The 12,888-nt window shown below is 42.9% G+C and overlaps 5 non-coding genes across 5 annotated transcripts; all 5 read left to right on the forward strand.

The window, feature by feature from the left end:
• Positions 1–5,546: 5,546 nt before the first annotated feature.
• On the forward strand, positions 5,547–5,745 carry LOC141183436 (U2 spliceosomal RNA). The gene has a single exon (XR_012258392.1). It is a non-coding gene; the product is annotated as a U2 spliceosomal RNA (small nuclear RNA).
• Positions 5,746–8,184: 2,439 nt separating this feature from the next.
• Positions 8,185–8,384, forward strand: LOC141183426 (U2 spliceosomal RNA). The gene has a single exon (XR_012258384.1). It is a non-coding gene; the product is annotated as a U2 spliceosomal RNA (small nuclear RNA).
• Positions 8,385–9,499: 1,115 nt separating this feature from the next.
• LOC141183177 (U2 spliceosomal RNA) lies at positions 9,500–9,690 on the forward strand. Its single transcript, XR_012258179.1, has one exon. It is a non-coding gene; the product is annotated as a U2 spliceosomal RNA (small nuclear RNA).
• Positions 9,691–10,805: 1,115 nt separating this feature from the next.
• On the forward strand, positions 10,806–10,996 carry LOC141183847 (U2 spliceosomal RNA). The gene has a single exon (XR_012258661.1). It is a non-coding gene; the product is annotated as a U2 spliceosomal RNA (small nuclear RNA).
• A 1,115-nt stretch (positions 10,997–12,111) lies between these two features.
• On the forward strand, positions 12,112–12,302 carry LOC141183849 (U2 spliceosomal RNA). The gene has a single exon (XR_012258662.1). It is a non-coding gene; the product is annotated as a U2 spliceosomal RNA (small nuclear RNA).
• Positions 12,303–12,888: the final 586 nt, after the last annotated feature.

A 12,888-nucleotide genomic window follows, 5' to 3' on the forward strand; every position in this document is an offset into this window, starting at 1 on the left:
TTTAATGCCTGCAGACTATAAAAGAGAACCCAACCCAAAAAGTTTGGTTGATTAGTCTGTGGCATTCTGTTAAACTGTTGCTTATGGCGGTCTCTGTGAGCTTCTCAGCGACATTCAGCCAGCCAGGTATACTGCCTGCAGTAGATGGAATGTGGCAATGGAACGCTGGCTGCGCGTGTCATAATAGGCTCTGAGCCTTTATATACCTGTGCACAGCAGCAGCCACCTTCAGTCTGCTGCTGGACAGCCAGCAGCAGCAGCAGCAGGAGAGGTATGTAATCAGGAGCCCTCCTGCTAAGGGTAGACAGCTGCTCGTTCCACCCCACCCCCCCGCCTTAATTGGTTCTCCTCCCTTCCAACGGTGTTGAGGCGGGTGGGAACAGCAGGGGGTGAAGGTGCTGTGTTTAAAGAGGTGGAGTTATGCAGATCTAAAACGCGTGGATTGCAGCAGCAGCAAGCCGAAAAGTGCAGGCATGTAAGGGATCTAGAGGTTGACAACATGTCTTCTTAACGGGAGTCCAGGAGCTCATCTCCACAAATGGACTTTTCAGGATCCTTGGGTGGCTCCGTAGTTTGAAACCAATTCTGGTTATCGCTTCTCGGCCTTTTGGCAAGATCAGTGGTGGTTTTCTGCTGCTGGTGTTGTTTGGAGGGCAGTTGTGACTGGGGTTCCCCCTTGTGGGGCCCTAGTGTGCGATTGAGCGGCGATTGTGTTTATCTGCTGTAAAAATGGTGGAGAAAACACGTGGATTAGAGGACTCGGTCCGTCTGAAGGTGGCTGCAGGTCATGAAGGAGAAATCGGTTTGGACCAAGTTTGCGTTGATGTCTTGAAGAACATTAATGGCTTGAAGGTAACGGATGTATTGGCACTGCAGGATTTTCAGAAACAAGGAATTTATGATATCACTTTTGTTTCTTTGAGTATTTGCCAGAGAGTCTACATGGAGTTGGTACGAATGAAGGAAGAAAAGGAATTGAAATGCCTAGAGTTTATTGCACTGGAACCTCTGTTCCAGCAGACATATAAGTATGTGGTTGTGCACATGTATAACCCTAAAGTTCCGGATGAGACTGTTTCCAATTTTTTAGCTCGGTATTGTAGTGAGGTTAAATTTTTGGGAAGAATGAAGAACAAATACAATTATCTAAATGGCAAGAGGAGATATGTTGTAAAACTGAGACCGGATGATAGAGCTATTGGGGGTGCCAAGAGCATTCCTGCACAGTTTTCTATCGGAGGAGAAAGGGGATTTTGTTTTTATAATGGACAGATGGAATATTGTAGGAAGTGTCATGAGTTTGGACATGTTCAGAAAGATTGTTCTGTGCAAGGTGATGTTTGTAGAGGTTGTGGGAAATCTGGGCATGTTGCAAGTGGTTGCCCAATGAATAAGGTGTGTGATTTGTGTGGACATGCAGATCACCTTGCAAGGAAATGTAGATTGTGGGCTCAGATTCCTAAGTCACAGGTGGACGCTGAAGAGAGGCAGAAGAAGACTCGGCAGGAAAGTGGGGAGGAGGGCGAAGGCTCAGACTCAGAGGGGGAAAGCCAAAAACAAGATGGTGGTAGGGGAAGAGACCATGCGGTGCCCAAGATGGAGGAAAAGGGGCGGAGCCAGAAGAAAGTTGGTTTGAGGGAGGGGCTGGAAGTAATAAACAAAGTAGCTGATGTGCATGGCCCGGGTGATGGGATGGATTTGTCTAATATGGCGGAGTCAGTGAATCCTGTTTTGGGAAGAGATGGGGGTGAGGAAATGGAGGTTTTGGAGGAGGAGGATTCTGATTCGGATGGAACTATAACCCCTCAGCAGCGTGATAGGGTTAACAGTGATTGGAGTGAAAATGAGGAGGAAGATGATGGCAAGGAGGAGAGTTATGCCTCCGTGATTAAAAGAAGTAAGGTGGAGGGGTGTTGGTCTGGGGGGCAGGAAGATCCAGTCTCCCTAAGACCAGGTTATTCTAACAGGGACTCGAGTTCTGAGTCGCCTGATATACGTAGAAAAGTGGGTGGCAGGAGTGGGTTTTCTCCTGGTTCATGATGGATCGGGTATGGTGGAGATTTTTTCCTGTTGTTATGATGGCATTGTGTGTTGCTTCTCTGAATGTACGAGGGATTGGTTCTGCTTGTAGGAGAGCAGGGATACTGGAGTACATTGAGAGTGTGAATGCAGATATTGTCTGTCTGCAGGAATGTGTAATTAAATCTGCCCCGCATGAGAGTGAGTGGAATAAGGGGCAATCTTTTTGGTCCCCATGCTCAGAAAACAGGAATGAAGGGGTGGGCATTTTACTGTGTAATTCCAGTCTAAAGGTTTTAGAGTTTAAAGTAATCATACCTGGGAGATGTTTGTTTTTATTAGTGGATTTTTTAGGTCAGCGGGTACGGGTTTTTAATGTTTATGCCCCTGCTGATAAACAAGCAAGAGTTGGGTTTTTGGAGTCTCTAAAGTTGTTTTTACCAGGCAGAGACTTCACTATAGTGGCTGGAGATTTTAATTGTGTCAGATCCGCAAAAGATCGTAAGAGCTCTACGGAAGGTAGGACTGATGTTACGTCTAATATTTTAAATCAGATTGTGCAGGATTTACGCTACACGGATGCTGGTCTGATGGTTGGGCCAAGTGATAAGTTCACATACATATCAGACAGTGGACGTAGTGTTTCCCGAATTGACTATGTTTTTATGTCTGAAGGGATTAAGGTGGCCAAGTGCAACCACGTGATGACGACTTTTTCTGACCACAAGATGATAGTGGTAGATCTGTGTATAGCTGAGTCCCTGGCTTTTGGAAAGGGACTCTGGAAGCTGAACGTAAGCCTGCTGGAAGAGGAGAGTGTTAAGGTTGGTTTTAATAAAGTGTTTTTGTCTTGTGTGTCTGAACAGCACCTTTTTAAAGATTTGCTAGAGTGGTGGGACTGGGCTAAGGAGAAATTTGCATGTTATTTTAAAGGGGTGTGTTTTAGGAGAGCGAAAGCCAAAAGGGATCATGATGCTGCTGTTATTTCAAAATTGGAAGTACTCCATAAGTTTAAGAGAGCGGGGATGGAGGTGGATAAAGAGATTGCAGATTTGAAGGATGAACTGAAGAAGATACTTATTGAAAAAGGGAAGACTATTATGTTTAAGGCAAAAATAAAGCACATGGAGGAAAATGAGCAATGTTCGAGATACTTTTTTAAAAAATGTTTTAAACCTAAAGGGGTTTTTAAGTCTGTTTTTTCTCCTGCAGGGGAGGTATCTGGGGATGAGATGATTGGCAGTATTCTTTCCTTTTATGAAACACTCTTCTCTAACGATAGTAGAGCCAGTGATGCGGAAATTAATGATTATTGCAAAGTATTAACTAATAATATTCCTGAGGAGAAAATTGGGTTTTTAAGTGAGGAGGTTGGGAAAGATGAAATTAGACGGGCAGTGGATGGCTTGGCGAAAGGCAAGACGCCAGGCTGTGATGGTCTTCCTGCTGAATTTTATGTTAGATTTTGGGATATTATAGGTGTGGAGTTTTCCCGGGTGGTGCAATATGGTTTTACTCATGGGATTTTATCGGTTTCTATGCGTAGGGGGATTGTTACGCTGATTCATAAGAAAGGGGACATGAGGGATATTAAAAATTGGAGGCCCATAACATTGTTAAACAGTGATTACAAAATTATTTCTAAAATTGTGGCTGGTAGACTGGCAGATGTGATAGGTGATATGGTGGGGGAGTATCAGGCATGTGCAGTGCCTGGTAGGAAAATTTCAGATAATTTGCTGCTTTTAAGAGACTTAATTTATCAGGCTAATTTGAATAAGAATGCTCTTTTGTTACAGTCGGTGGACCTGGAGAAAGCCTTTGATAAAATATCACATAGATTTTTGTTCTCTGCTTTAAGTCACCTTGGTGTTCCGGATAAATTATTGATGGTCATTAAGAGTTTTTATTGTGGGGTCAGTAGCCAGATTTTAGTTAATGGGCATGTGAGTTCCAGTTTTAATATTTTATCGGGAGTTAGGCAGGGTTGTCCCCTGTCACCAATTCTTTTTATCTGTGTGGTGGAGGCCCTTTTAAAAAGTGTGCAAGTTGACAAGTGTGTGGCTGGTGTTTTTATTCCTGGGGGATCCGGGGGTCCAGTCAAGTCTTTAAGTTATATGGATGATATTGTTTTTACTTGTGGTTCACAGGCGGATCTCAATAGAGTGAATTTGCACGTAAGGATTTTTTGTTGTGTGGCTGGTATGGCGGTGAATTGGGGAAAGTGCCAGCTTTGTAACTTTGGGAGGCAGGTTGAGGTTAACGTGGCAGGAGTGGAGAGTAGGGAGGAAATTGAGGTTCTTGGTGTCATCTTTGAGAAGGAACTGAAAGGGAAAAGCAGCCTGAAAATTCTAGAAGACAAAATGGATCAGAAGTTGAACTTTTGGAAACTAAGGAACCTGTCGCTGAGAGGGAAAGTGCTGGTAATCAAGTCTGTGATTCTCCCGCTTCTGCTGTACACTGCTTTGATTTTCCCACCTGCTGTGCTTTGGACAAAGAGAGTGACAAGGAAACTGTTTGTGTTTTTTTGGGGATCCAAAATGGAGAAACTAAGAAGAGGAATGGTTATGTGTTCTGTGGAAAATGGGGGTTGTGATTTTCCTAACATTGACTTATTTTTAAGAATGCATTATTTTTTGAACATTTATAAATTATCCCAGTGCAATAACAGGACTGCGGACATGTGCAAATATTTAGCAGGACGGCTTTTCCAGAAATGGAGCTGGTGTGAGAAGGATTTAAGAAAACCAGTTTCGTTTGTGATACCGTTTTTTTATGTGGTGCTTAGGTCCTTCTATGATCAAAATGGGATAAGCTCCATGGTTAGACCGGACAAAAAACTGATTGTCTCAGGTATTAAGAAGAAGGAGATGTTATGTGATGTGCCGTTTTGTAATAATGCACAGTCTGGACAGGTGTGGAAGCTTTTTTTCATGCGTGGAATCAGCAACAGACAGAAGGATGTAACCTGGATGGCGTTGCATGGATGCTTGCCAACAAGGGCTTTTTTGAATGACCGGGGGATAAAGGTTCAAGAACTATGTCCTAGGGAAGGTTGCAATAAGGTGGAAACAATACAGCATATTTTTTGGGACTGTTTTTTTGCTAAAAAAGTTTTTACCTTGTTGTCACGTATGTTTGTTGCTTTAGTTGGTTTTCATTGTTTCGATTTTGAAAGGATTTTAATAGGTCAAGATTTCAAGTACTCGCAAAGGAAGCGGGCAAGCTGGATTATTTTTGTCATATATAAAGAGGTTTTATGGGACGTTCGGAATTTGGTGATTTTTAAAAAGATTGTTTTTTCCCCCATGGAATGCAGAAAGATTTTTCTTGCTAGACTGTTTTATGCCTATTTATTGGATAAAAAGAAGTATGGTGAGACAGCAGCAGAAGCACTCTGGAACTTTTCACATTGGACTTCTTACAGTAAGTAACAGTTAATTGCAGGGTTGTGTTTTTTGGGATTTTGTTTTTGTTTTTCCGAATGATGATTTGAGAACCCGTTATGTGAATATGCGCTATGATGCATAAATTAATGTGGGTCTTAATCTGAGGAAAAAAAAAAAAAAAAAATCTGTTCTTATCAGTTTAATATCTGATACGTCCCCTATCTGGGGACCATATATTAAATGGATTTTTAGAACAGGGAGATGGAAAAAGAGCTTGCTCTGTCCACTCCACGCATTGACCTGGTATTGCAGTATCTCCAGGACCGGTGCACCCCTTCTTTAATGCAGTTTCTAAAATCAGAAAGAATTGAATTCAATGTTTTTTGTTCATTTTGCTTGTTTGTCGGATTTTGGGATGGACTCTTTGGCTTTGCTTTTCTTCTCCTCATTGGATTTTTCATGTTCAAAGTTGCAGAAGCCAGATTACAAGCTCATTTTGGTTCAACTTCAGCAACTGTGCATTGCATTGCCATGTAATGTGATGCAATGCTATCTTTCTAGCTCTCCCTTTTTACTTCCTTTTGGATAAACAGACATATTAGGCAAGCATTTTGGAGCTTTCACCTAAATAACTACAGGTGGTGAGATAAGCTGCACAATATAATTGACCTTTAAGTATATTGTTGCACACACACCATCTATTTAGCAAATGCCCTTGTTATCAACAGCAGCCTTTTAAACTCACCTGAGCTAACAGGTATGTGCGCTGGTTACTCTGCTGCGCTTAAAATTTCTTTTTTGGTTTGCTACAATGCCTTTTCTGAAACGTTGTCTCCTTCTGCTGGAACACTGACTTCTTTCATTTAATGCCTGCAGACTATAAAAGAGAACCCAACCCAAAAAGTTTGGTTGATTAGTCTGTGGCATTCTGTTAAACTGTTGCTTATGGCGGTCTCTGTGAGCTTCTCAGCGACATTCAGCCAGCCAGGTATCCTGCCTGCAGTAGATGGAATGTGGCAATGGAACGCTGGCTGCGCGTGTCATAATAGGCTCTGAGCCTTTATATACCTGTGCACAGCAGCAGCCACCTTCAGTCTGCTGCTGGACAGCCAGCAGCAGCAGCAGCAGGAGAGGTATGTAATCAGGAGCCCTCCTGCTAAGGGTAGACAGCTGCTCGTTCCACCCCACCCCCCGCCTTAATTGGTTCTCCTCCCTTCCAACGGTGTTGAGGCGGGTGGGAACAGCAGGGGGTGAAGGTGCTGTGTTTAAAGAGGTGGAGTTATGCAGATCTAAAACGCGTGGATTGCAGCAGCAGCAAGCCGAAAAGTGCAGGCATGTAAGGGATCTAGAGGTTGACAACATGTCTTCTTAACGGGAGTCCAGGAGCTCATCTCCACAAATGGACATTTTTCAGGATCCTTGGGTGGCTCCGTAGTTTGAAACCAATTCTGGTTATCGCTTCTCGGCCTTTTGGCTAAGATCAAGTGCAGTGATCTAGCGGTTGCTGCCTTGGTCTTGACTGGGAGGTGCTTGGGGTACCCGGCTCCTTGGCCTGGGGGGATCGCTACACTCTTCGGTGGAGCTAAACCCCCCTGCTGCTATTAGGGAGTCGGATTAGTCCCTGGGCAACGAGAGGCGATCACCTTGTCACCACACATAGCTGTGGGGGGTAACTGTCGCCACACATAGCTGTGGTGGCAACATTTGGAGGATTAAAAGGAAAAACGGAAGGAAAACGGATTGTTGAGATGGAGTTTTGGAAAAAGAAGAGATGCTTACGTTTTTTTGTGAAACGGGAGACGGAAGAAACTTTTTTGGAAGAAAAATGGATTCTGGAAATTTTGAGGAAACATGAAGTTTTGGAGAAGGATATCTACTGTATGCAAGAAATAAAGCAAGGTAAAGTTTGTGATGTGACTCTAGTTTCTGAGGAAAAGTGCATTCATTTTTTCAAATGCTGGAGTGAAGAGGATTCTGGGAAAATTGGAGTAAGTGCATCATTCATGGGGAAACCGAAGAGTGTGATAATTTACATGGACAATCCGTTTGTGGAAATAGAGGAGATAATGGTTTTTTTGGAATCTAAATGTAAGATGGTAAAGTTTCAGAAATTATACAGGAACAAAGTTGGTATTTGGAACGGAAAGAGACGTTTTTGGTGTGGACAACAGGAGAAGAAAATTTGCATAATGGGAGGATTATGGTAAACGGGAGTTCTGGGTATTGTTACATGGAAAGCAGCAAAGGAACTTTTGAAAAGAACTTTGGAGGACAAAAGGAAGATATTGGTGATAAAATGAAGAAGGAAGTTGATGCGATAATTATAGAGGAGAATAAGCAGGGAAAAGAAGTTGAAAGTTTAAAGGTGAAGAAAAAGGTAACGGTACAGGAAAATTGTGGATCAAGGAAAGTATCTGATGAAAAGAAAGAAGTAAAAGAGGAAAAGGGTAAAGTTTTGGAGAAGGTGGTGACTTTCAGAGATGATGAGGAAGAGTATGATTGGGAACAGATGCGGTTAGAGCATGAGGAGGAAGAAAAGAAGTTAAGGGGTTTTGTTGGGAGGAAAGTAAAAGGGAAAAAGGGGATATTTAGTTTGGGAAACCGGGTGAAGTAATGTCAGTTGTGATTTGTTTGGAAACTGTTGAAACTGTAAAGGAATTGTTATGTTTAACTTTATATATATTAATTCAAATGAAAAAATATAAATATAATATCCAAACACGATGATGGAACTAAAATCTTGAGTTTAGTGATATATGATTTAAGATTATAAAACTTAATTTCTGAGTGTTTGGAAAAAAAAAAAAAAAAAAAAAAAAAAAATCTGTTCTTATCAGTTTAATATCTGATACGTCCCCTATCTGGGGACCATATATTAAATGGATTTTTAGAACAGGGAGATGGAAAAAGAGCTTGCTCTGTCCACTCCACGCATTGACCTGGTATTGCAGTATCTCCAGGACCGGTGCACCCCTTCTTTAATGCAGTTTCTAAAATCAGAAAGAATTGAATTCAATGTTTTTTGTTCATTTTGCTTGTTTGTCGGATTTTGGGATGGACTCTTTGGCTTTGCTTTTCTTCTCCTCATTGGATTTTTCATGTTCAAAGTTGCAGAAGCCAGATTACAAGCTCATTTTGGTTCAACTTCAGCAACTGTGCATTGCATTGCCATGTAATGTGATGCAATGCTATCTTTCTAGCTCTCCCTTTTTACTTCCTTTTGGATAAACAGACATATTAGGCAAGCATTTTGGAGCTTTCACCTAAATAACTACAGGTGGTGAGATAAGCTGCACAATATAATTGACCTTTCAGTATATTGTTGCACACACACCATCTATTTAGCAAATGCCCTTGTTATCAACAGCAGCCTTTTAAACTCACCTGAGCTAACAGGTATGTGCGCTGGTTACTCTGCTGCGCTTAAAATTTCTTTTTTGGTTTGCTACAATGCCTTTTCTGAAACGTTGTCTCCTTCTGCTGGAACACTGACTTCTTTCATTTAATGCCTGCAGACTATAAAAGAGAACCCAACCCAAAAAGTTTGGTTGATTAGTCTGTGGCATTCTGTTAAACTGTTGCTTATGGCGGTCTCTGTGAGCTTCTCAGCGACATTCAGCCAGCCAGGTATCCTGCCTGCAGTAGATGGAATGTGGCAATGGAACGCTGGCTGCGCGTGTCATAATAGGCTCTGAGCCTTTATATACCTGTGCACAGCAGCAGCCACCTTCAGTCTGCTGATGGACAGCCAGCAGCAGCAGCAGCAGGAGAGGTATGTAATCAGGAGCCCTCCTGCTAAGGGTAGACAGCTGCTCGTTCCACCCCACCCCCCGCCTTAATTGGTTCTCCTCCCTTCCAACGGTGTTGAGGCGGGTGGGAACAGCAGGGGGTGAAGGTGCTGTGTTTAAAGAGGTGGAGTTATGCAGATCTAAAACGCGTGGATTGCAGCAGCAACAAGCCGAAAAGTGCAGGCATGTAAGGGATCTAGAGGTTGACAACATGTCTTCTTAACGGGAGTCCAGGAGCTCATCTCCACAAATGGACTTTTCAGGATCCTTGGGTGGCTCCGTAGTTTGAAACCAATTCTGGTTATCGCTTCTCGGCCCTTTGGCTAAGATCAAGTGTAGTATCTGTTCTTATCAGTTTAATATCTGATACGTCCCCTATCTGGGGACCATATATTAAATGGATTTTTAGAACAGGGAGATGGAAAAAGAGCTTGCTCTGTCCACTCCACGCATTGACCTGGTATTGCAGTATCTCCAGGACCGGTGCACCCCTTCTTTAATGCAGTTTCTAAAATCAGAAAGAATTGAATTCAATGTTTTTTGTTCATTTTGCTTGTTTGTCGGATTTTGGGATGGACTCTTTGGCTTTGCTTTTCTTCTCCTCATTGGATTTTTCATGTTCAAAGTTGCAGAAGCCAGATTACAAGCTCATTTTGGTTCAACTTCAGCAACTGTGCATTGCATTGCCATGTAATGTGATGCAATGCTATCTTTCTAGCTCTCCCTTTTTACTTCCTTTTGGATAAACAGACATATTAGGCAAGCATTTTGGAGCTTTCACCTAAATAACTACAGGTGGTGAGATAAGCTGCACAATATAATTGACCTTTCAGTATATTGTTGCACACACACCATCTATTTAGCAAATGCCCTTGTTATCAACAGCAGCCTTTTAAACTCACCTGAGCTAACAGGTATGTGCGCTGGTTACTCTGCTGCGCTTAAAATTTCTTTTTTGGTTTGCTACAATGCCTTTTCTGAAACGTTGTCTCCTTCTGCTGGAACACTGACTTCTTTCATTTAATGCCTGCAGACTATAAAAGAGAACCCAACCCAAAAAGTTTGGTTGATTAGTCTGTGGCATTCTGTTAAACTGTTGCTTATGGCGGTCTCTGTGAGCTTCTCAGCGACATTCAGCCAGCCAGGTATCCTGCCTGCAGTAGATGGAATGTGGCAATGGAACGCTGGCTGCGCGTGTCATAATAGGCTCTGAGCCTTTATATACCTGTGCACAGCAGCAGCCACCTTCAGTCTGCTGCTGGACAGCCAGCAGCAGCAGCAGCAGGAGAGGTATGTAATCAGGAGCCCTCCTGCTAAGGGTAGACAGCTGCTCGTTCCACCCCACCCCCCGCCTTAATTGGTTCTCCTCCCTTCCAACGGTGTTGAGGCGGGTGGGAACAGCAGGGGGTGAAGGTGCTGTGTTTAAAGAGGTGGAGTTATGCAGATCTAAAACGCGTGGATTGCAGCAGCAGCAAGCCGAAAAGTGCAGGCATGTAAGGGATCTAGAGGTTGACAACATGTCTTCTTAACGGGAGTCCAGGAGCTCATCTCCACAAATGGACTTTTCAGGATCCTTGGGTGGCTCCGTAGTTTGAAACCAATTCTGGTTATCGCTTCTCGGCCTTTTGGCTAAGATCAAGTGTAGTATCTGTTCTTATCAGTTTAATATCTGATACGTCCCCTATCTGGGGACCATATATTAAATGGATTTTTAGAACAGGGAGATGGAAAAAGAGCTTGCTCTGTCCACTCCACGCATTGACCTGGTATTGCAGTATCTCCAGGACCGGTGCACCCCTTCTTTAATGCAGTTTCTAAAATCAGAAAGAATTGAATTCAATGTTTTTTGTTCATTTTGCTTGTTTGTCGGATTTTGGGATGGACTCTTTGGCTTTGCTTTTCTTCTCCTCATTGGATTTTTCATGTTCAAAGTTGCAGAAGCCAGATTACAAGCTCATTTTGGTTCAACTTCAGCAACTGTGCATTGCATTGCCATGTAATGTGATGCAATGCTATCTTTCTAGCTCTCCCTTTTTACTTCCTTTTGGATAAACAGACATATTAGGCAAGCATTTTGGAGCTTTCACCTAAATAACTACAGGTGGTGAGATAAGCTGCACAATATAATTGACCTTTCAGTATATTGTTGCACACACACCATCTATTTAGCAAATGCCCTTGTTATCAACAGCAGCCTTTTAAACTCACCTGAGCTAACAGGTATGTGCGCTGGTTACTCTGCTGCGCTTAAAATTTCTTTTTTGGTTTGCTACAATGCCTTTTCTGAAACGTTGTCTCCTTCTGCTGGAACACTGACTTCTTTCATTTAATGCCTGCAGACTATAAAAGAGAACCCAACCCAAAAAGTTTGGTTGATTAGTCTGTGGCATTCTGTTAAACTGTTGCTTATGGCGGTCTCTGTGAGCTTCTCAGCGACATTCAGCCAGCCAGGTATCCTGCCTGCAGTAGATGGAATGTGGCAATGGAACGCTGGCTGCGCGTGTCATAATAGGCTCTGAGCCTTTATATACCTGTGCACAGCAGCAGCCACCTTCAGTCTGCTGCTGGACAGCCAGCAGCAGCAGCAGCAGGAGAGGTATGTAATCAGGAGCCCTCCTGCTAAGGGTAGACAGCTGCTCGTTCCACCCCACCCCCCGCCTTAATTGGTTCTCCTCCCTTCCAACGGTGTTGAGGCGGGTGGGAACAGCAGGGGGTGAAGGTGCTGTGTTTAAAGAGGTGGAGTTATGCAGATCTAAAACGCGTGGATTGCAGCAGCAGCAAGCCGAAAAGTGCAGGCATGTAAGGGATCTAGAGGTTGACAACATGTCTTCTTAACGGGAGTCCAGGAGCTCATCTCCACAAATGGACTTTTCAGGATCCTTGGGTGGCTCCGTAGTTTGAAACCAATTCTGGTTATCGCTTCTCGGCCTTTTGGCTAAGATCAAGTGTAGTATCTGTTCTTATCAGTTTAATATCTGATACGTCCCCTATCTGGGGACCATATATTAAATGGATTTTTAGAACAGGGAGATGGAAAAAGAGCTTGCTCTGTCCACTCCACGCATTGACCTGGTATTGCAGTATCTCCAGGACCGGTGCACCCCTTCTTTAATGCAGTTTCTAAAATCAGAAAGAATTGAATTCAATGTTTTTTGTTCATTTTGCTTGTTTGTCGGATTTTGGGATGGACTCTTTGGCTTTGCTTTTCTTCTCCTCATTGGATTTTTCATGTTCAAAGTTGCAGAAGCCAGATTACAAGCTCATTTTGGTTCAACTTCAGCAACTGTGCATTGCATTGCCATGTAATGTGATGCAATGCTATCTTTCTAGCTCTCCCTTTTTACTTCCTTTTGGATAAACAGACATATTAGGCAAGCATTTTGGAGCTTTCACCTAAATAACTACAGGTGGTGAGATAAGCTGCACAATATAATTGACCTTTCAGTATATTGTTGCACACACACCATCTATTTAGCAAATGCCCTTGTTATCAACAGCAGCCTTTTAAACTCACCTGAGCTAACAGGTATGTGCGCTGGTTACTCTGCTGCGCTTAAAATTTCTTTTTTGGTTTGCTACAATGCCTTTTCTGAAACGTTGTCTCCTTCTGCTGGAACACTGACTTCTTTCATTTAATGCCTGCAGACTATAAAAGAGAACCCAACCCAAAAAGTTTGGTTGATTAGTCTGTG

Source organism: Phyllobates terribilis, unplaced genomic scaffold (assembly GCF_046119375.1).
Source record: "Phyllobates terribilis strain yellow unplaced genomic scaffold, ASM4611937v1 Scaffold_38__1_contigs__length_12584779, whole genome shotgun sequence".
NCBI classification, from domain to species: domain Eukaryota; kingdom Metazoa; phylum Chordata; class Amphibia; order Anura; family Dendrobatidae; genus Phyllobates; species Phyllobates terribilis.